General features: G+C 45.2%; 1 long non-coding RNA gene across 1 annotated transcript; it reads left to right on the top strand.

The window, feature by feature from the left end:
• The first annotated feature begins 4,050 nt into the window (after positions 1-4,050).
• LOC147232230 (uncharacterized) lies at positions 4,051-11,152 on the top strand. The gene is made up of 3 exons (XR_015106316.1): positions 4,051-4,205; positions 4,583-4,683; positions 8,637-11,152. It is a non-coding gene; the product is annotated as an uncharacterized LOC147232230 (long non-coding RNA).
• Positions 11,153-21,747: the final 10,595 nt, after the last annotated feature.

The following is a 21,747-nucleotide window of genomic DNA, read 5'->3' as shown; positions in this document are numbered from 1 at the left end:
GGGTCCAAGCAGGTTGGAATGGTTGGAGAAAAGTGTCAGGGGTTCTATGTGATAGAAGACTTTCAGCCAGAATAAAAAGAAAGGTGGAGGAGACAGTGGTGAGACCAGCGATGATGTATGGACTAGAAACTGTTCCAATGACCAAAAGACAGCAGGCAGAACTAGAGGTTGCTGAGATGAAGATGTTGAGGTTCTCTTTGGGAGTGACCAGGATGGAGAGGATCAGGAATGAGTCTATCAGAGGGACGGCACATGTTCGATGTTTTGGAGAGAAGGTCAGAGAAGCCAGACTGAGATGGTTGGGTCATGGACAGAGGAGGGATAGAGAATATATTGGTAGACGGATGCTGGAATTGGAGCTGCCAGGCAAGAGGTCTGGAGGAAGACCAAAGAGAAGATTTATGGACGTAGGGTTAGGGTTAGAGAGAAGATATGAAGGTAGTTGGTGTGAGAGAGGAGGATACAGAGAATAGGGTTAGATGGAGAAGGTGGATTCGCTAGCGTGACCCCTGAAGGGAAAAGACCAAAGGAGAAGAAGAAGAGGTTGTGATGTTTGTCCGGAGGTAGCTGCTCCAAAACTAAACCTGACCCACAAAAGCTGAGGAACTGTGTCAGCGCCGGCCTCACCGACGGTGGCTCGGGCACAGAGTCTGTCCTTGAGCTAATGTTGTTGCTTTTGTCCGAATACTTAAACTACACTGCATTGATTCCTTACGTTGCCAACCGTGTGTGCCATCCCTCCTCGGCAGACTCTTCATAGCAAACGAAGTAACAGAGGAGGTGACCTCAGTGCCCTTGACTTTAGAACGGGCTGCGGAAGGTGCCGCTCCAAGATTGTTATGAAAGTGCAGGAAGAGAGTAGGTCAAATTCCCCACTGTCATGCTTGGACCTTCATCGTGAGCAGAGACCAGGGTGACCCACGCAAAGATGGAGTCTCTATGCCAAAGATTTCTGCCGGACAAACGGTTGAGCAGGGATAGGAATGTCACAGGGATATTTTCAAACCTCAAGTCGTGCACAGCTGTTACGCATGACCAACGATCAGTATTCACTTTGGTTTTTATTGCTGATGGGTAGTTGTAGGTTCTGTAATATTTTACTGTACATTTTTACCGAACGGGGTATTCTCAGGTCTTGAACTGGAGAAAATAAGAATGTTTTATGCGAATGCTTCTGTTCATATCCGAGTAAAAGACCGTTCGGGTCTGAATAAAAGACCGTTCAAGCCGATACGATTAAACACTGTTTTTTGTGTTTGCTATTGCAGATGCGGCTGTTTTTACAGCTTTGTCTTGTTGCGCGGCAAAAGGGAGGAGCTCCTCTCTTTCGCCACCGTGGAGCAACGACTTGATGTTTCTTCGTGATCCTCACCCGGTCTCATCCCGAGCTCGCCAGTTTCCATCGGCGCGATCTCCTGGGCCGGCCGCTGCAGAGTGAGGCTCCTCTGCGAATGGGTGAAGCGGAGGATCGCAACAAGCACGACAAACTGTTGAGTCTTTGACCAAGTCAGAGCTTCACTGTTCGACGTGCGCCGCTGTCCCTCCGACTAGCAGGACATCAGCGACTCAAGGCCCGGGAACCCAGTAAACGGAACATTAACAATTATCAATCCGATCCAGGAAACGTGCTAGAGTTCTTCAGTCACTGATGGATATTTATTTCTGTAATGCAACTTGAATCCACCGTCCAACTATTAAAGCAGTAACATAACACATAGTAAACAGACAACCCTATCACCCAAACAAAATACAAACATCTCAAAAAATTCATGCATCATAAAATACACACATACCTTGCTGGCTGCATACCACTGAGAAGGAAATGGGCTTAAATCTTCACGGAACAAACTTTTGAACTAGCTTGTTTAGCTAGAGCCGCGAGTCAGAGGCCGTCACCCCTCAGGGGAAGTGTGCAACATCCAAAGTTGTCGTCCGTGCGAAACCCCGACCCGCACATTCAAATGATCAGAAATATGAAAAATATAAATAAAAAGAAAAAATAAACAAACTGCAAGCCAATGAAATCCAAACAGCTTCAAGGTCACTCAGGTATGGATGAATAAATGTTTAAAAGTAGAATAAGAATAAGAACAACTTTATTTATCCCGAAGGAAATTGTTGTGCCAGAGTTACAAGAAAAATATAGCGATAATAAATAACAGTGGAAAAATTGTATAAACAGTAAAACATAAGAGAAAAAGGGAGAATAAGAAATACAAATAAATTATAAAGTGTCTTAAGTAACAAGTGAAAACTATAAAGTGTCTTAAGTAACAAGTGAAAGATAAGGAGTGCACAAGAGTATGAAAAAATATTGTACATGTAGCTGTTATCAAATATTGCACACTTATGAGCATATATACAGATAAATTATTACAGTTAAAATTATTACAATTTACAGTGAGTGGGTGAGTTTTTTTTTTTTTTAAAGGTTTTAAGATTTTAAGATTCCCTGCGGCTGAAGGAAGAGGAATTAAAAAGTCTGATAGCCTCAGGTAGGAAAGACCTCCTGTGGCGTTCAGTGGAGCTCCTTGGTGGTATCAATCTACGACTGAAAGAGTCAGTGTCCATGCAGGGGGTGATGGACGTTGTCCATGATGCTGAGGAGCTTATCTGACACCTGCACCACAGACTCCAGCTCCACTCCCAGGACAGATCCAGCTTTCCTGATGAGCTTGTTGAGTCTGTTGGTGTCAGCTGTCTTGATCCTGCTGCCCAGCACACAACAGCGTAGAAGATGACGCTGGACACCTGCGAGTGGTAGAACATCTGCAGCATGGTCCTGCAGACGTTGAAAGATCTGAGCCTCCTGAGAAAGAACAGGCGTATCTGACCCTTCTTGAAGATGGCATTGGTGTTCAAGGTCCAGTCCAGTTTATTGTCCAAGTGGACACCCAGGTATTTATAGGTGTCCACAATGTCCACTTCTGTACCCCTGATGGTGACTGGGGTCGGATGGGTCCTTTGTTTCCTGAAATCCACCACCAGCTCCTTTGTCTTCGACACATCGAGCTGCAGGTGGTTCAGTCCACACCACTCCACAAACCTGTCCACCACGCTCCTGTACTCCTCCTCCTGGCCTCTGTTGATGCAGCCCACGATGGCAGAGTCATCTGAGAATTTCTGCAGGTGGCAGGACTGCAAGGAGAACCTGAAATCTGAGATGTAGAGCGTGAACAGGAAGGGAGACAGGACCGTCCCCTGCGGCGCCCCCGTGCTGCTCACAATGTTGTCCGACGTGATGTTTCCCAGCCTCACGTACTGCGGCCGACCTGTGAGGTAGTTGTTGATCCAGGCCGTGAGTGCAGCATCTACCTGCATGTCCAGAAGCTTCCTGTTCAGCAGGGCAGGTCGAATGGTGTTGAAAGCACTGGAGAAGTCGAAGAACATGACTCTCACAATGCTTCCTGCCTCCTCAAGGCGGGTGTAAACTCTGTGCAGCAGGAAGATGATGGTGTCTTCCACTCTTATCCGGGGCTGGTATGCGAACTGCAGGGGGTCCAGCGAAGGTCCGACGACCGTGCGAAGGTGCCTCAGGACGAGCCTCTCCAGCGACTTCATGACGTGTGATGTCAGGGCCACTGGTCTGTAGTCGCTGTGTGTGCTGAGATGCTTTTTCTTGGGCACTGGGACCAGACATGAGGTTTTCCACCGTTCAGGGACAACCATCTGGACCAGGCTCAGGTTAAAGAGATGTGTGAAGATCCTACACAGCTCTGGGGTTAAGGCCGTCAGGGCCAGCGGCTTTCCTGGACCGAAGGCGACTGAACTCTCTTCTCACCTCCCCAGGGGTGAAGGCGACAGGAGGGGGTGGAGTTTTGTGGTTTGTGGAATTCCAAAGCTCCAGGCTGATCCATTGTGCTGAGGCTGGGTGAACTTTGGCTAGTTTGTTTGGAGCTTTCAGAAGAGTCCCGGGCCGTTCAGGCCGACCTGATGGTTCACGCATGTCTGTCAGCAGGTCTCGGCCACACATTGGTTGCCTGTTGTCAATAAGTCAGCCAATCAGAGGGCGGAGGGGCGGAGCCTCCAAGTGACTCCTTTGATCAGAAGATGCCGAGTTATTGAAGTCGGAGCTGCGTGGAGGATGACAGAGTCACCGAGGACCTTCACTCGTCGTCGGAAAATACTTCATGGAGGCGGCAGAAGATGGAGGGCAGAAGTCGGGCCGTCGGCCGCTCTCAGCGTTGGCTGCATCAAAGTAAAGCGTGAGTTCGGGTGTTTAGTGTCTAAATCAGGGGTGAAAATACGCCGACCGCTAAAACAGGAGCGGGACACGGAAGTGGGGAGATGGGAGAGCGGCTGCCCGCCGGAAAGACCTCATTCAGAGGCGGTTACGGACGGACTCTGGGGCGGAAGATAGCGCGATGTGCAGTCTTCAAAACAACCTCTGGCTCGTTAAAATTCCCTTTAAACTCCTTAGTCCCTGCTGGACGGAGCCATAGCTGGGCGGTTAGCTAGCTACCCCCCCCCCCCCAGCCTTCCAAACGTGTGCAACATTCTAAATGTATTTACGTTTCCTACAACACGTCTCAATTTAAATCTAAGTCTGATTTTCTTCCATGTCTTCCCCGCTCTCACTAAGGCTCACAATTTCATCTGCAAACATCATGGTCCATGGAGATTCCTGTCTAACCTCATCTGTCAGCCTGTCCATCACCACTGCAAACAAGAGGGGGCTCAGAGGTAACCATCTTCACCTTGAACCTCTCGATCCTATTTCACCACTGTCTCACATATGGCATACATGTCCTGCACCAGTATAATGTACTTCTCTGCTATTCCACACTTCCTCCAACAGTACTGTAGTTCATACCTTAGCAGCCTATCGTATGCTTTTCCTTGGTCTACAAAGGCACAATGCAGCTCCCCCTGTACTTCTGTACCAGCATTCTTAAATGCCATACTGTATCTGCAGTACTCGAGGCAGGAAACCTTACTGCTCCTCACGAATGCTGACTTTTGATCTCCATCTAGTTTCCACTACTTTTTCCCATTACATTGTTTGGCTCATCAACTTTGTCCCTCTATAGTAAATGCAATGTTGTACATATCCCTGATTAACGATGAGCATCATCACACTTTGTCTCAATTTCTCAGGCATCTTCCCACTCCACAGCCTTTTTCAATGCCCTCCTCACTACATGTTTGGCAATCTCTGGTACTTCATGGTCCACAATAGCCACCTCCTCTACCTTTTGTTGCTTCTCTCTGTTCTCTTCAGCACCTCTTTCTTCGTGTGCTGTTACAGCTGGTCTTATTAGTTTCTCCATGTTCCTGCCTACTGTGGAGGGAAAAAAGTACTCAACCTGGCCATTTCCATCCCTTTTTGCAAAGTCTAGCACAGGGGTGGCCAAATATTTTGGCTGGCGGCCACATTTCTTTAATTTTTCTGCATGGGCCAACTAGGTATCAAGTATTGAACAAAATTAAAATTGCAATTGAAATATTTTGGCATTTTATTTCAACTTTAAAGTCATTCATGATCATATACATGTGCCGACATTAGTTTGTATGTAATCAGCCGTACAAAATTAAACAAAAGGAAAAAGTAAGTAGTCTCTAAATTAAATATTGATTGAAAATATTCCTTAAAATATTTGGCGTGCCGGATCAAGAGAATCGGGCTGTAAAAGGTCCAGCTCTGGTCTAGCGCTACCTGTCCCTCTGTGTTCCTACCCTGGATATGGGAAAATATAATTTGCCCCTCACGTCTTCACCTCTATTTTTTGTGCCAACATGTCCAATGAAGACTGCACCCCTCCCTCAACTCTGGGTGTAGATAGGATTTGGGTTGTGGTTTGGCTTATGGTTTGTTTGGGTCAAGTATTTTCTTTGTCACTAGGTGTCAAATTTTGGGGTTTAGGGGTTGGTGTTAGTTGAGTTTAAGGTTTAAGGCAGGGGTGTCAAAGTCAAAAACACAGAGGGCCAAAAAAACAAATTTGTCACAAGCCGAGGACCGGACCAAGTCAGTGTTTATTAAAACATATTGAACTGACTGAACACAGCCTATTGAACCAAGACCTAAATACATAAATGAAATTACATGCATTATAAACTGAAAATGCAATATCGTGCTGCTCTATGATCATATCACTCCTCTCAAATAGTAAAATGAGAAAATAAAAATAAATAAATCAAATCATTTGTATTCTTTCTTATGGCTCCTATCTGCCATCAGTCCATTAACTGAAAAAAAAATCCATTAACTGAGAAATAAATATAAATAGATAAAATACAATTAAAATACAAAAATCTATGGCAGACACAGACAAAACAATACTTTCCTCAAAGAAAAATCACACGTCTTGTAGAAACAAATGTAAACATTTAACTGAATTAAAAACTAAAAATACATTCATGCTCTGTGATGATCACTTGTCTGAGGCTGAGCTGATACTTGGTGGCATCTCATCTTTTGTGCAAGTTCATCGATGTTCGGGGTCTGGCTCCGAGATGAGGAAATCCTCAGGATTGAGTGATGGTGCTTATTATTAGGACGGCTCCTGTGCGATGTTTTGTTTGGCTTCGCCAAAGAGAACAGTTGTTCACACAGGTATGTGCTGGAAAACTTAGAGAGCGTCCCAGCAGCTTGGATGCGCAGCTGGAGCATTTGTGTCGGGGCTGAAACGTGCAAACTCAGCAGCACCCACTGTCATGTTTTTCCTTCCGTGTGTCATTGCACTGGAGCTCAATCAACTCCATTTGTAGGTTTGGTGGTTCACTTTTCACTTCAACTGCAAAAGGATTACCAAGCAGTGCAAACCTGCTCAAAGTCAGCAAATCGGCGTCGGGAGTCGGCTGTAAATATGTCGATTATATCAGCAAACTGTGCACTCAGGAACACAGTGGGAAAGAGCTTCTCTTCCATGGTCTGGCAGCTGGGAAGGGGCTCAAGTTTTCTATCCGCATCTGCTACCAAACTTTCTCCACATAAAAGACACACAGGTTTGGTTTTTACATGTACTCTGCCTCCCAGATGCCTTGAAATCCCCTGTTCTCAGCGTCCACCTTTCGTTCAGCCATTTTTGGGGGGGGGGTAGCTGAAATTGACATCAACTCTGACGGCTGATGAACAGTGAAACCAAAGCCCTCTAGCTGCGCTGCAGTGAGTTTGTGGGATACCGTTGCATTGTGGGAAATGTAGTATTGGTGCGGCCAAAACACCAGCAGGGGGCTGCGGCCTGTGGGCCGGTTCTAATAATAATTCAATTTCATCCCAGGGGCCAGAGATAATTTGTTCACGGGCCAGATCCGGCCCGCGGGCCTTGACTTTGACATATGTGATTTAAGGGGTAGGGGTTGGGTTAGGGGTCAGTGTTAGGGTTGGATAATACATAATGAAAAGCGCTACTGTCACGGAAGGCAATTTTGGCACTCATGAGAGCTCATTTAGATTCATTATGTAATTATATTGTGATGTATAATACCATGACCTATATCATTCTAGTCATACATGCATGATATATTATTCAACATCATAGCATCCTATTAGATAGATAGATAGAACTCTATTAGGAGCTAAAGTCAGTGTGTTCCCGTGGCAGTTACCATATTCTTTTAAAATGGAGAGTAAAATGCAGTCATCAGTTTTATAATTAACAGAAAACCCATCCTCTCCACTCTTGGCCATGTGCTCCGTCTCCGATGTTATTTCTGTGACATCATTTTCTCAAACTCTGCAAAGTGAACCGAAAAAGAATCTATTAGCATTTTTTAAGCACTGGTGTCATATGAGAGAAATCACAAAAAGGATGTCTACTCCGTTCAAAATATTGCCTCCCGCTTTAGAAGGAAAGGTCACTGTTTATGGAATATTTAATATTTAAAATTAAAAATGTTAGTGTTCAAGATTATAAAATTAAGCTTATAAGGCTGATGTGAAGTGCAACTCGATGTTGTTTACACCTTTGACAGGAAAGTGTTAATCTCAGTCAGGGGAAGTTGTACCCATACGCCATTAACTGAGGTTTCTGAACACATGAAATCAAATCATATTATCACCTATCACTTGTTACTTGAACTGACATACAGTATGTTGCATAAGCATTGTAAAATCCTTCTGAGTTTAGCTGACCTTATGAAAAATGTGATAAATGTAAAGAACAACAACTATTAGTCTTAAACTCTTAAAATAAACCTTAGTCCCAAGTAGTTTCTCAGCTTGCTTTTCAGTTTCACATTCTAAGTCATAAAGCTATTTCTTGATTTGGATCACCTGAGTATCGTAGAGGTCAAAGGGCATTTTAATTTCTTCCCGTATTATTGAAGTCTGATTCTTAGAAAGAGAAAAAAAAAAGTGAAAAAAATACTGTATCTGAAGTGACAAATCTAACAACAAAAACAACAACAACAACAACAACATTACTGATGATAATAATGACAGGATGTCACATTTAGAGGATATTAAGCCCTGTATCCCTTTTTTCAACTGCAAGCTCAATAATGTGGCACTACAGTGGGATTTCACACACATAATATATTTTAATGATTCATTCTATTAGGTTTAAATTCTGTGACTTGGATTACAGCAATTTAAAAAAACACTGTTTATGTTTTATTTCTCACCCTCAAAGTCAACAGCTCCATCTCCATTGTTGTCAGCTTCTTTCGCCTCAACCTCAATTTCCTTTTTGCAGGTTTGTTCACCCAGTAACTTCAACATGGCTCTCCTCAGAACTTCAGATGTGCTGGCGCCATCGACATCGAACTGGAGCGGAGGAGTGTGAACAATTGTCATGGAACGTTGGAATAGCGAGTCTCATCATTTCTATCTGCGTCCACCACGTGGTGCCAAAGAGGAAGGAGCGTGGAGATGTCCTTCGCTCACCTCCCTGAAAGCATCTTTCAGTTCCTTCAGTCCAATCATGCCTGCCGTTTCTGCTAAGAGCCTGTGGGTCATCAGATCCACAAAATACTTAGTTCTACCCGTCCTCCCACTGTTACAATACAAACAAAATAACCAAGTGTGTGTGTGTGTTAGATCGATACAAGAAACCAACTGAGACTTCTCAGCATCAAATCAACTTAGAATATGGAATAAGTTTCAGTATTTTGGATCTAAATGGCTTCTATAAACCTTTTTGTCTTGTGTCGGCATAGGGCTTTTGAAATCTGTTGTTCTGTAATAACAGATTAGATAACAGATGATATTCCCCGGGCCACATCAACAATTTGAAAACATTACTCAAAATATTGGAGCTGATGCAAATGAAAGCACTTGTAAAGTGAAGAAATGCATAAAAAACATGGATTTATTTTTTAATCAAATGCAATTCAAGAATTATCCACTAGGGTGCACGATTTTGGTCAGAGTAGAAGACAAGCCACATGACTGAGACCAAACAGCAGACATTACATTACAGTCATTTGTCAGACACTTTTAACCAAAGTGGCTTACAAAAAGTGCAATACAGTCAACGAAATACCAGTAGTCAGAAGTGAACGCTCGACCAAATAGCCATCTCAGAACCATATGCATACACGCTTTTTTTTTTTGGGGGGGGGGGGTAATTGCAATTAGTACGATAGTGCTTGGCGAAGAGGTATGTTTTCAGCTAACGGCAAAGAAGGGCAGCAACCCAGCTGTTCTGACCTTTTTGGGAAGACGGTATCAATGCGCGATCTGCTGCTTGTTACGATGTTTCTACCTTGTTCTCTACCTCCTTGCCACACCCTCATTCGCAAAACAGAGTGTAGAATTTTTAAAGGAAAATGGGCTACATCCTATTTATCAACGGAGATGCACGGGAAACCTTTGTGCTTGGTGTGTTTGCAACAAGTTTCGGCATTTAAGGAATATAATGTTTGGCGCCACTAAAAAACTCATCACAGCAAAAAATATGACAGGTTGCAAGGACAACTGAGAAGAGATAAGATCAAAATTGGTTCTTGGCCTCTGTACCTGGATGCCTTCTGTCTAAAATGCTAGTGTACAATTTTTGTAAGCATAGAGGAATAACCGCTTTCTGTCCTTTCATGACAATGCTATCTTCAATGATCAGTTCATCCTGAAAGTAAAGTAGGGACGCACTGCATCTGGGAGATTATAAAGCTTGTCTGGCCAGCCATGTCTTATGGTGTTGCTGAGCATCAGGAAAGTCGGATCAGTGGCAGTTTGTTGGTAGCGACCATGGAGGAACCCCAGTCAGTGGGCTCTGAGACAGGTGTGATTACACCTAGCTCCTGCATTCTGTCCAGTTCAGCTCTGACTTGGTTTTTCATTGCAACTGGAATGCGGTGTGCTGGTCGAACTACGGGTCTTATCTCTGGGTCAAGGGTCATAGAATATGTGACTGGTAATTTTCCAAGCTCATTAGCAAAAAGGTCACTGTATTCACGTTTCGATTTGTCTCGTAAAATCTTGAACCGTTGAAATACTCACTTGGTGGACTTCTCTGCTGAGAGACACAAGTCTCATTTGGAGTGAAGTACTGAGTCCTAGCAATGGTAGCATGTTCTCATTTATAATGAAGAAAGGTAAAGTATAAGGTTTGGCTCCTAGACGGCAGCATATTATGTCAACAAGTCCTAGAGTCTGTATCTTCCTACCACCTTATGCAACGAGGTTGGTAGGTTCGAAAGTCTTTACTGAGAGAACATTGCATTTAGCACCAGTGTCCACTTTCATTTCAACAGGATTGCCATTAATTTGTAAATTGGTGTGAGGGTGTCTGTTCCCTTTCCAGCATCCGTGCATAATCTGAATCTATGCTGTCCAATGTAATTCCATTTACATAGTAAGTATCACTGTCACTGCCCTCTGTGGTCCATGTCCACCTGGTGGACCGTCTTTTTTTTGTCTATGCCTCTCAAACTGAGGTCTGGATTTATAGCACTCTCTAAAGTGGTTCATTTTCTTGCATGCATTACACTGTTGGCCAAAAGCTGGGCATTTACTTATTTTTGCAATATGATTACCACAACAGTTGTTGCAGTTTGAGATGTGCTGAGAAGCAACTGGTTTAGCATTAACCTTTGCCTTGTCATACTCTCTCTTACTGCTCTCTCTCTTTGCGTATTCGTTTTGCACGGCATCCATGTGTGTAACTAGCTATTTGGGGTCATTATCTTTTTTTTTTGTGCTCCTCTGTCACTTTGTGTATTTGACACACAGAAATTGCCTTGGCTAAAGTTAGACCACTGTCACGCAAAAGACTTTTCCTGAGATGGTCGTTATTTATACCACACACCGGTCTGTCTCTGATAAGTTCCTCACACAGATCCCCAAAGTTGCAGCTCTTAGCTTTAATTTTCAAATCACTTACGTAAGAGTCAATAGTTTCACCAGCCTTTTGGTTGCGCGTGTTAAACTTGTGCCGTTCCATCGTCACGTTTGTCTTTGGATTGCACATTTCTCTGAACTTTCTTTTGAGGCATTCAGGATCCTCCTTTGACTCTGCGGGAACGAGGACACGTCCACTGTCGGCGCCACCTTCGCGCACCTCCGCCGCGTACACGAAAGACCTTTCCCGCTCGATGGCTTCGGGTCCGGCTAGGTTCAAGAGAATGTAGGCTTGAGTCCGCGCTGGCTTGTCTGAGTGTGCTGCAGCAATTAAAAATGTCATATTCCTGCTCGAATACGCGACAGTTTTCTGCTATGTTGCCTTCGAACATTAGTGGGTTGGGTCGTCTGAAACCCTCCGCCATGTTGGTGGAAATAAAATGTAGCGCGGTAGCAAGATGGTCCCGCTCGATAAAAAACAAACCACCAGAAACACACAGGTTTCCTGTGAAAAATGTATGTCAGAGACTTCTGACACCATGTTGTGTGTTGTGTAAAAGACGACCGGAGATCCGAGTAGCACTTAGTTATTTTACTGAAGAGCAGGGCACAGGGGAGAATAGCAATCCGTACCAGTAAGCAAGAGCCCGCCTACAGAACTTCTGCACATGTGCAGATTTCCAGTAAACATGTAGGGTAAATATTCAATATTACTGTGTCCACAGCCCATATTCTACATGCATTACTATATTTTTCAATACCAATTACTTGTTAAAGTTTTGTGCCTTTGTAAAATCAGTGGGATCAGTTGCAGTGCATACATGTGAATGATAAAAGTAAATTGCACGTTTGTCCAAGGAAATATACGAGGTGTTTCAAGAAATGTTTTGTAAAAGGCTTGTTTATTCATTTTCAATATTTTCCTAAAGTTCTTGTACTTCTTTACACCAAAGCAAAGGAAAGACATGATATTATGATATTTAGGTTATTTAAAGCTGAGTATGCTATAATTTTAATGGTCCGGGCCACTTGACATCTACCAAGGCCATATGTGGCCTGCTATGTGAAATGAGCTTGACACTCCTGGACTACTTTATCTGTCTTAAAGAAAAAAACTTGATAAAAGCAGTGGCCATGTCCATGAGTTCCAATATGCAAGTAATGATTTCCAGATGAGGGAGCAGCAGCACATACAGAAGTAATTATATAATCTTATAATAGTTTGGAAAACTTATAGCTGTAGCACAGCTCAAGTGGACATACGTAAAAATGATTATATTTGAGGTCAATGTCTTTGCATGACGAGCCTTGCAGAACATGAAAATGAATCAAAGGTGCCCATGGACAACTTGAATACAGTGCAACCAACCAATCAGAGGAAATTAATTTCATAGATCGTAAACATGGTTTGTAACAGATGTAAACAGAATCTGCATTATCTGTCGTAGTGAGCGTTATATCAGAAAATGTCCAGTAACCACTTTCATATCTTTTTATGCAACAACATTGATCTTGTTCACCTCTCTAGGCCATATTGCATGCTAAAGAATCAAATACAGGTGCTCAGCCAGCCTGTCAAAAATGCTCCTTTTTGGCGATGTTAACAAGAAAAGGATTTGAATGGCAATATCAGGCTGGAGGGACGATTTACATTCTATGATACTACAATGTTAATGTACTGGAACAGATTCAAATCGGTGGAACGACCAAACTCCTGGTCCTTGTTTGACTTGCTGTCTACATAAATAGAAAGCGTTTTTTGTCATGTCAGGTCAGATTTTATTTAGAAAGCGTCAAAGTGTCTCGTGGTACTTTCCATGTAGAGCAGGTCTGAACCGCACTCTTTAAAAATGTTAAAATAAATTGGGTAAATTTAGTCACGAGGGTTAGGGGTTAGTATAAGAGTGAGGATGAGGATAAGGGTTGCCCAGGGCAGGTAATGTGGAATCCGTCCTCGTGGTTCCCGCCGAGCAACGTGCACGCTACGAGAACGGCAGGAAGGAGAATACCGGGGAGGCGAGCCGTCAAGACCGCCCTAAACTAATCCCCGCGGTTCGGGAATACCAGGGGCACCGACGTATCCACCATCAAATACGACACAAGCAAAGACTCCCGGGGCCGGAAGATGACAGACGACGGGGACACCGCAGCGAAAAAAAGAAAAGACGTTTGTCCCTCCCCCCTTTGAAAATGTATGAATGTATTGTTAAAAGATGCTTATCTTCATTATAGCTCATCGCACGAGTTTAGAGTCATAGAGCCTGTGTGCGTGAGTGTGCGCATGCGCGCGTGTGTGTGTGTGTGGGGGGGTGTTCCAGCCCTTGCCCAGCGATTATGCACTTTCTTCGGACACGGATCCCCGGGATGTCGGCGTGGAGCTCCGGGAGCTTCAGACATGCACATGAGAATGAGCGGGGGAGTTAAGGAGGGGGGAATGTAGGGGGGGGGTGCAGCAATAATATACTGACTTTAGACGAGGATTCCCGGAACGTTGGCGTGGAGCCCCTGGAGATCCAGAGTTGTACATGTAAACCCCTGGGAAATTTGGTATTTCTTTAATCATATATTTTTGTTTTGGTTTCAAGGAATTTCAGTATTTTTAGATTCTACTGTTTTGTTCATGTTAAAAGTAATTTTGCTGTAGAGATTTGTATTATATTTTTTTTGTTGTTTTGTACCAATCAAAGCATCTTGTGGTGGAGTATGCAAGTAGCAGTGTTTCTTTTGCAACCTGTGATTGGGCGTTGAATCGTCTCGTCAGTTTTTCTGTTTCCAGTTGGCTGGGGGGCGGGAGGAAGGCAGGGTGAGGTGCAACCAGGTTCAGGTGTAACCAGGTTTAGGTGTGAGGGAGAGACGAGAAGGAGCAGGAGAGCTGCACCTACTGGACTTTCTGGACTGAAAAAGTTCAGGACCTGCTTGATGTAAAGCGCCGAGCGGTCAAACACTGTACCTGCTACAGTGACTGGACTGCGGCACGACAAGAAAAAAACAAACTCTGACGACGCCAAAGAAGGACTTTGCCGTCGTGTTAGTTAGCTGGCTAAGCTAACTGGATCGTTTTAGTTAGCTGGCTACGCTAACTGGATCGTTTTAGTTAGCTGGCTAAGCTAACTGGATCGCTAACCGCGGACGACAATCCACGGCAGCCCAGATAGCGCTCCAGGCGACCAGGAAAAGCCTGATAGCTCCTCTGGCGACGAGGGAGACGGTGACCATCCCTTCCCGCCCGCCGCCTCCGCCGACGACTCCAGTTTACACTGTCAGGAGGTGAAGTGAAGAACGCTGACATTGATTCTTCTCAAAGAGTGAGTACTCCGCTTCATTTTGTTGACTGACTCTGCTCAAAGAGGGAGAATTCGCCTCTTATTTTTCTCCTACCTTCTTCTTCTTTCGGCTTTTCCCTTCAGGTGTTGCCACAGCGAATAGACTTTCTCCATCTAACCCTATTCTCTGTATCCTCCTCTCTCACGCCAACTACCTTCATATCTTCTCTCACTCTATCTTTACCTTTCGCCGCCTCTCCCTGAACTCCTGTCTGTTCTCTTCAGTCCTCTCAGTATCCCACTTCTTTTTTGCTAACTGCTTTCTCTGTATACACTCCTGCACTTCCTCATTCCACCACCAAGTCTCCTTATCTACTGTCCTTCCAGATGACACACTAAGTACTCTTCTACCTGTCTCCCTGATAACACTAGCTGTAGTTGTCCAATCATCTGGAAGCTCACCCTGACCACCGGACCCTTTCTCAACTCCTCCCTGAAAACCATGCAACACTCCTCCCTTTTCAGTTTCCACCACTTTGTCCTCTGCTCTGCCTTTGTCCTCTTCATCTTCCTTGTCACCAGAGTCATCGTACAAACCACCATCCTATGCCGTCTGGCTACACTCTCACCTACAACTACTTTGCAGTCACTGATCTCTTTCAGGTTACCTCGTCTATACAAGATGTAGTCTACCTGCATGCTCCTACCTCCGCTCTCATAAGATGCCCTATGTTCCTGTTTTTTCTGGAAAAAGGTGTTCACTACAGCCATTTCCATCCCTTTTGCAAAATCTACCACCATCTGTCCCTCTGCATTCCTATCCTGGATACCAAATCTGCCCATCACTTCTTCATCGCCTCTATTGCCTTCACCAACATGCCCATTGAAATCTCCACCAATGACCACTCTCTCATTTCTGGGAATATTCTGCATCACTTCATCCAACTCATTCCTGAACTTCTCCTTCTCTTCAGATTCACATCCCACCTGCGGGGCATAGCCACTAACAACATTGAGCATCACACCTTCAATTTCCGGTTTCAGACTCATAAGTCTCTCTGACATTCTTTCACCTCTTGGACGTTCCTAACAAACTCCTCCTTCAAGATAACTCCTACTCCATTTCTCTTCCTGTCAGTACTAGCGGTGTAAAAAAAATCGATATGTATCGATATATTGATCCGACAGCTGACGATCCAATGCATCGACACGTCCGCAAGAGTATTGATCCATGTATGCATTTTACCTGTCTATGTTTAGTCTGCTCTGAGGCGTAATTCTCACTCCGTGCTGCGGGTGGCGGTAGCCTACTTTGTCTCCACCTACTTCGCTTCCCTTACCCTCTCTCAGCACAGTCTTTCAGCGGACACACCCTCTTTGGCATAGCACTCGCATTTAAACATTCGGGAGGCGGACATTAATATGGCTGAGAGGGACGCAGACTTACACACTCCTGTAGGTTTAAAATCGTTCGTGTGGAAGTATTTCGGCTTCCGCAAAAACGTGAAAGAATTGGTAAAGGATGTGGCGATATGTAAAGAATGTCGAATTGAAGTTAGCTACTGTGGCAACACTTCTAATTTGTCGGCTCACCTGAAAAGACGGCATTGTTTCGTTGAAGGCGAATGTTCAGAAAAAGCACAGCGCCCTGCCCAGCTGAGTACATTTTTCCCACAAAAGTTACCGAGCAGTTCGAAAAGGGCCAAAAACATATCAAAGGCAATTGCCTTCTTCATATGTAAAGACGCAAGGCCGTACAGCGTGGTGGAGAACGAGGGCTTTAGCTACCTGCTCGAAACATTGGAGCCCAGATACAACGTACCATCTCGGCAGCACTTCAGCCAGTCATACATTCCCAACATGTACGCCAAAGTTCGTGAGGAAATCATTAACGAATTGAAGGAGGCACCACGGGTAGGGTATTTTGCAGTGACCTATGCTTTTTTGTTACATTTTGCTGATAGTGCACTTTTGTGGTCAATACACTGATTTTGTGACATACTTTTTCATGTAAGGCTAAAGAAAGGCCCTTCAGTAACGACATGTGCGTTTTTTGTTGAATGAGGTGTACAATAGTTCTAGGTGGAGCAGTATTTTTTTTGTTACGCCCCTTAAGTATATCTACAGAACCTATGCATTTTTATTTTATATTGAAGGAAGTATAGGCCTATTTTTTACTGCTAGTGCACATTCTGGCTCATTGCACTGACTGTGGAGTATTTTATTTATATTTTATAGTAAAGGAAGCTTAGGCCTATGTTTTATTTTTTATATTTATTTTGTTTGCACTTTTGTGGCCATTGCACTGATATTGTTAAGTTCTTTTTCATGTAAGGCTAAAGAAAGGCTCTTCAATATATCTTTCTGAAATAAAATATATGATATTACAGCTTCCGTTGATTTATTCAAAATTTGAAATAGTTAAAAAAAAAAAATCGTATTAGAAAATCATCTCGTAGTTAAAAAAAATCGTATCGAATCGAATCGTGGGGCATTTTTAAGTATCGAAAAAAAAAACCGAATCGATCGAATCGTTGCCTTGAGAAATCGAATCGGATCGAATCGTCACGATGGCTCTGATTTACACCCCTAGTAACAATGTAGTTGTCGTTGTTCCAGGTGAAAAGATCAGTTCCAACTGTTTGCAATGGCCTTTTGGCAATAGTGTGGCTGATCATGGGCTCCTTGGTGTTTGCTGGTCTGTGCTCCAACCCTAACCACACTGGGCATTTCGCAACCATGTCTTCTATTTGTATATTCATCCCTGGCCAAAACGATATGTCACAAGCTCTGTGCTTACACTTCTCCGTACCCTTGTGGCCTATGTGCATTTTGGATAACATTTCCAGGCGGAGTGACTATGGCACTATTATCTTTTCCCCTTTGAAAAGAATGTTGTTCATCTGAGACAGTTCGTCATGATAGTTCCAGTATTCGGCAATGGGCTGAGGGCACTGTTTCTTCTCCTCAGGCCATCCATCCTGAATTGTCCTTTTCAGAAGTGTAAATTGAGGGTTCTTTTCAGTTTCTTCTTATAAAAGTTTCAGTTTTGTGTCACTGACGGGTAGGCTGTGGTACACTGTATGTACATGCAAATCTATACCTTCCTGGAGGCTGTCATCAGGGTCAGGCAGTGATTTCCTTGAGAGAGCATCTGCGAGAGGAATGTCTCTGCCTGGTGTGTGAATGATACTGAAATTGTACCTTTGTAACTGGAGGATCATTCTTTGTAATCTTGGAGGAGCTACAGTAAGAGGCTTGTGAAGAATGGATTCCAGTGGCTTGTGGTCGCTTTCAACAATGACATGATGTCCATACATATAGTGGTGAAAACGCTTGCATCCGAACAAAATGGCATAAAGCTCTTTCTCCATCTGAGTGTAATTCACTTTACTTTCCATGAGAGATCTGGATGCATAGCCGATGGGCTTACCCTTTTGTAGCAGAGTTGCACCTAGACCATACTTTGAGGCATCGACCTGTAGCCTAAGCTCTTTCTTGGATCATAGAAAACAAGAACAGGACCTTGCTCGCGTGTTATAAGGTCTTTCATTTTCTTAAATGATTTGTCGTGCTGTGCATCCCAAACAAACTCACTGGACTCTCAACAGATGTCACAGAGGTGCATTAACGTCAGATAGCATGGGGGCAAACTTCGACTGGTAGTTGACCATGCCAAGAATGGTTTTGAGTTCACCTAACCCTGACAGCTACGATCTTTGCTGGATCCGGTTTGACTCCAGCTACTCCAACCCACAGTAGCTGACTTCAGTGGCACAGATTTTACATTTTTCAGGGTTGAGCTTGACTCCCTGCTCTCTGGAACGCTGCAACATCGAACGAAGGTTTTTGTCACGCTCCTCCTTGCTTTTACCGTAGATAAGAATGTCATCAATTATGGCTGTTACACCCTCCAAACCTTCATATGTTTCATCCACTTTGTGCTGAAACTCATTTTTTATGATGACTTGAGTCCAAAGGATAGGCGAAGAAATCTGTATCTGGCCGAACACAGTGTTAAAAGTTGTCTACTTTGAGGACTCTTCTGTTAGCTTTATCGCCCAATAACCAGATCTAGCATCCATTACGCTGAAATTGCAAGCTCCTGCTAGTTTGGATGTAACGTCCTCAAGTGTGGGCAGTGGAAAATGGGGGCGTTTGATCACTTTGTCGAGGTCTTTTGGATCTAAGCAAACCTTGAGTTTACCTGTCCGTGGCTTTTCAGTAGCGACCATTGAGTTTACCCATTCGGTTGGTTCTGTGACTTTGATGATGATTTCATGCCTTTCCATGTTCATGAGTTCATCTTTGCAGGGTTCACGGAGAGCAACGGGAACACGCCTTGGTGGCTGAATCACAGGTATTGCATTAGGGTCAACATGGATGGTGCACTCACCAGGAAAGATCTGTGTAGGACTAGGTGTTGGTATCCCTTGATGAAAGCATACCTAAGGCACCAATGAGACTGTGGGATTTCAAGTGAGCGATGGCCTCCTTTGGGTTGTCAAGTGAGCGTCCTCCTTCATAAATGTTTTGCTGATTGGCCCACGACATCTCCAGAGGGTCCAGCAGTGAATCCCAGCGTCCCAGGTTCACTCCCTAGATGCCATCAGCTCACCTGAAGTCCCATGTTGGATCTCTTCTCTTCAGCCACAGCCACTGGCTCCCATTTTCAGCAGCCCTGGAGAAGTCCTTGACTGCCTGTCTGTGGGCACGTCCTTTAACTCCCATCTCCCTGAGTAGCCTAGATGTTGATGTGGCTATGAAACCTCTGCAGCCTCCTTCCACTGGACGAACCTTCGCTTTCCAGCCTTGTCGCTGAGCATCTGTGACAAGTTCAGCATATCTCAGCCTCTTCCGCTCATAGGCCTCCTCCACTGCACCCTCCCAGGGCACCGTGAGCTCTATGATGTAGATGAGCCTGAGAGACGATGACCGGAGAACGAGGTCTGGTCGCAGGTTGGTGGATGCAATCTCAGCTGGGAAGCAAAGTTTCTTGTCCAGGTCCGCTAGCAGCTTCCAGTCCCGTGCACTGGCCAGTGGCCCAAGGTCAGTTCTCGTGGGGGGGAGGCTGGCTTGCCCCTCCCGCAGGAATGGAGTTGTGTGTCAACAGGATGAGGGGGGAGGAAGGGCGTTCACACTCGTCCAGCGAGTTCCCAGCACCGCTGCAAGACATTTTAGTACCTGGTTGTGTTGCCAGGTATAACGGCCTTGGGTGAGGCTGGTCTTGCATCCCACTAGGATGTACTTCAATGTTGCTGGGCTTGAGCATAGAAGGCATGTTGGGTCTTCGCCATACCACTGGTTTAGATTTGCAGGAGAAGGCAGGACATCATAGGCTACCCTGATGGTAAAGCTTGCCCTGAAGGCCTCCATCTCCCACAGATCTTTCCAGGAGATCTTCCGCTTCTCGACTCCCTCCCATGTCATCCACTGCCCTTGCTTCGCCTGTGACACAGCTTGTGCGCACCTTCCTCTTCCTGGCGAACTTCCTGGACCACCAGCTTGCGTCTCTGGGCTGGATTGGCCTTGTTCCAGGCTAGTGTACTGGCCCCGAGCCCAAGTCCACTCCTCCCCTCCTGAATCCGGCCCACGATGTCCCTGTGTCTGAGGGCTGCCTTTGCCTGTTCAGTTGCAGCCAGCGGGGTCCACTTCCTCCCAGTTGCCAGGATGGGGGGGTGCTTGGGCTACGAATGGTCTCTGGAATCCAATAGCATCATCTCCAATCTGACTGTTGCACAGTTGTACTTCTCTGCCAGACTGGAAATGGGCAGGTGTAGCATCCCTTTGCTGTAGAGCCCAATACTGCTGAAGCACCTGGGAAGATCAAGCCACTTCCTTGCATATGAGTTGTCCAGTCTCCCCAGCTTTTCTACCTTTGAGAGTGGAACCTCATAGAGGGTTAGTGGCCACAGGAGGTGTGGGAGTAGGCCATACTGCAAGCACCAGAGCTTTAGCTTGCCCAGAAGTAGGGTTCTGTCAATGTTCTCCAGGCTGCTGGCAACCTCCTTCCTGAGCTGCTCTATTTGCTCCTTGTCCTTGAGGGAGGCATCATATCAGCGGCCTAGGCTCTTCACAGGCTTCTCTTGAACCATTGGAATGGGCTCCTCGCCAATGTAGAAGCGGTGGTCTGACAGTTTGCCCTTCACAATGGAAATGCTTCTGGACTTGCTCGGTTTGATCTTCATGCGAGTCAGCTTGATGTTGTCTTGGAGCTTGCCTATTAGCCGTACTGTTCAAGCCTTGGTTGTGGTGAGTGTTGTGAGGTCCTCCATGTAGGCTCTGATTGGTGGCAACCTCAGTCCGAGTCTTATTCGCTGACCGCCAACCACCCATTGCAAAGCCCGTATGATGACCTACATGGCCAAGGTGAAGGCCAATGGGGAGATGGTGCAGTTGGCCCTGATCCCCACCTCTAGCTGTTGCCATGCTGTGGTGTGCTCTGCAGTTGTCACATACAGCTGAATGTCCTGGAAGTAGGCCTTGATAAGGGTTGTGAGAGCTGGTGGGACGCTGAAGTAGTTGAAGGCTGTCCACAGGAGGTTGTGAGGGACTGAGCCAAAGGCGTTTGCAAGATCCAGGAACACCACATGAAGCTCTGTTCCTTTTTTCTTGGCAGCCTGGATCTGATGCCAGATGACGCTAGCATGTTCCTCACACCTGGAGAAGCCGGAGATGCCTGCTTCCTGAATTGATGTGTCAATCAGGTTGTTTTCTTTCAGGAATCCTGCCAGTCTTTGAGCGACCACGCTGAAGAAGATTGTCTCCTCCACATTTAGAAGGCTGATCTGGCAAAACTGGCTGATTTTTGATGAATCCTTCACCTTGGGGATAAGCATCCCTCCAGCTGTCCGCCAGGATGTCGGTATTTCCTTCTTTTGCCACACCACTCTCATCAGCCTCCAGAGAAATCGCAGGACATCTGGTGCGTTTTTACAGAGCCTGTATGGTATTCCGTTGGGGCCTGGGGCCGATGCGGCTCTTGCTCTACGCACAATTTTGTCCACCTCACTCCATCTGGGTGGGCTAATGTCAAGCTCGTACTGTGGTGGCATGTCAGTTGGGAGGGGAACCTGTCCATGGTGACGGTCATCTGTGCAGGTCTTTTCCAGATGTTTTTCCAGGTCAGCCTTTGACACTGAGAGACTTCCACTCTTCTCCTTTGTGAAGAGAGTCTTCACAAAGTGGAAGGGGTCTTTGTAGAAGCGTGATCTTGTTTGCTCCTTCCTCCTGCGCTTCTTGTGGAGGTTTTCAGCTCTTCTC

The sequence above is a fragment of the Fistularia commersonii genome, chromosome 7 (assembly GCF_037954325.1).
Source record: "Fistularia commersonii isolate RoL2024-O1a breed Wild chromosome 7, RoL_Fcom_v1.0, whole genome shotgun sequence".
Lineage (NCBI taxonomy): Eukaryota > Metazoa > Chordata > Actinopteri > Syngnathiformes > Fistulariidae > Fistularia > Fistularia commersonii.
The sequence above is the reverse complement of the archived record's forward strand: the minus strand, read 5'-3'. Positions and strand labels throughout refer to the sequence as shown.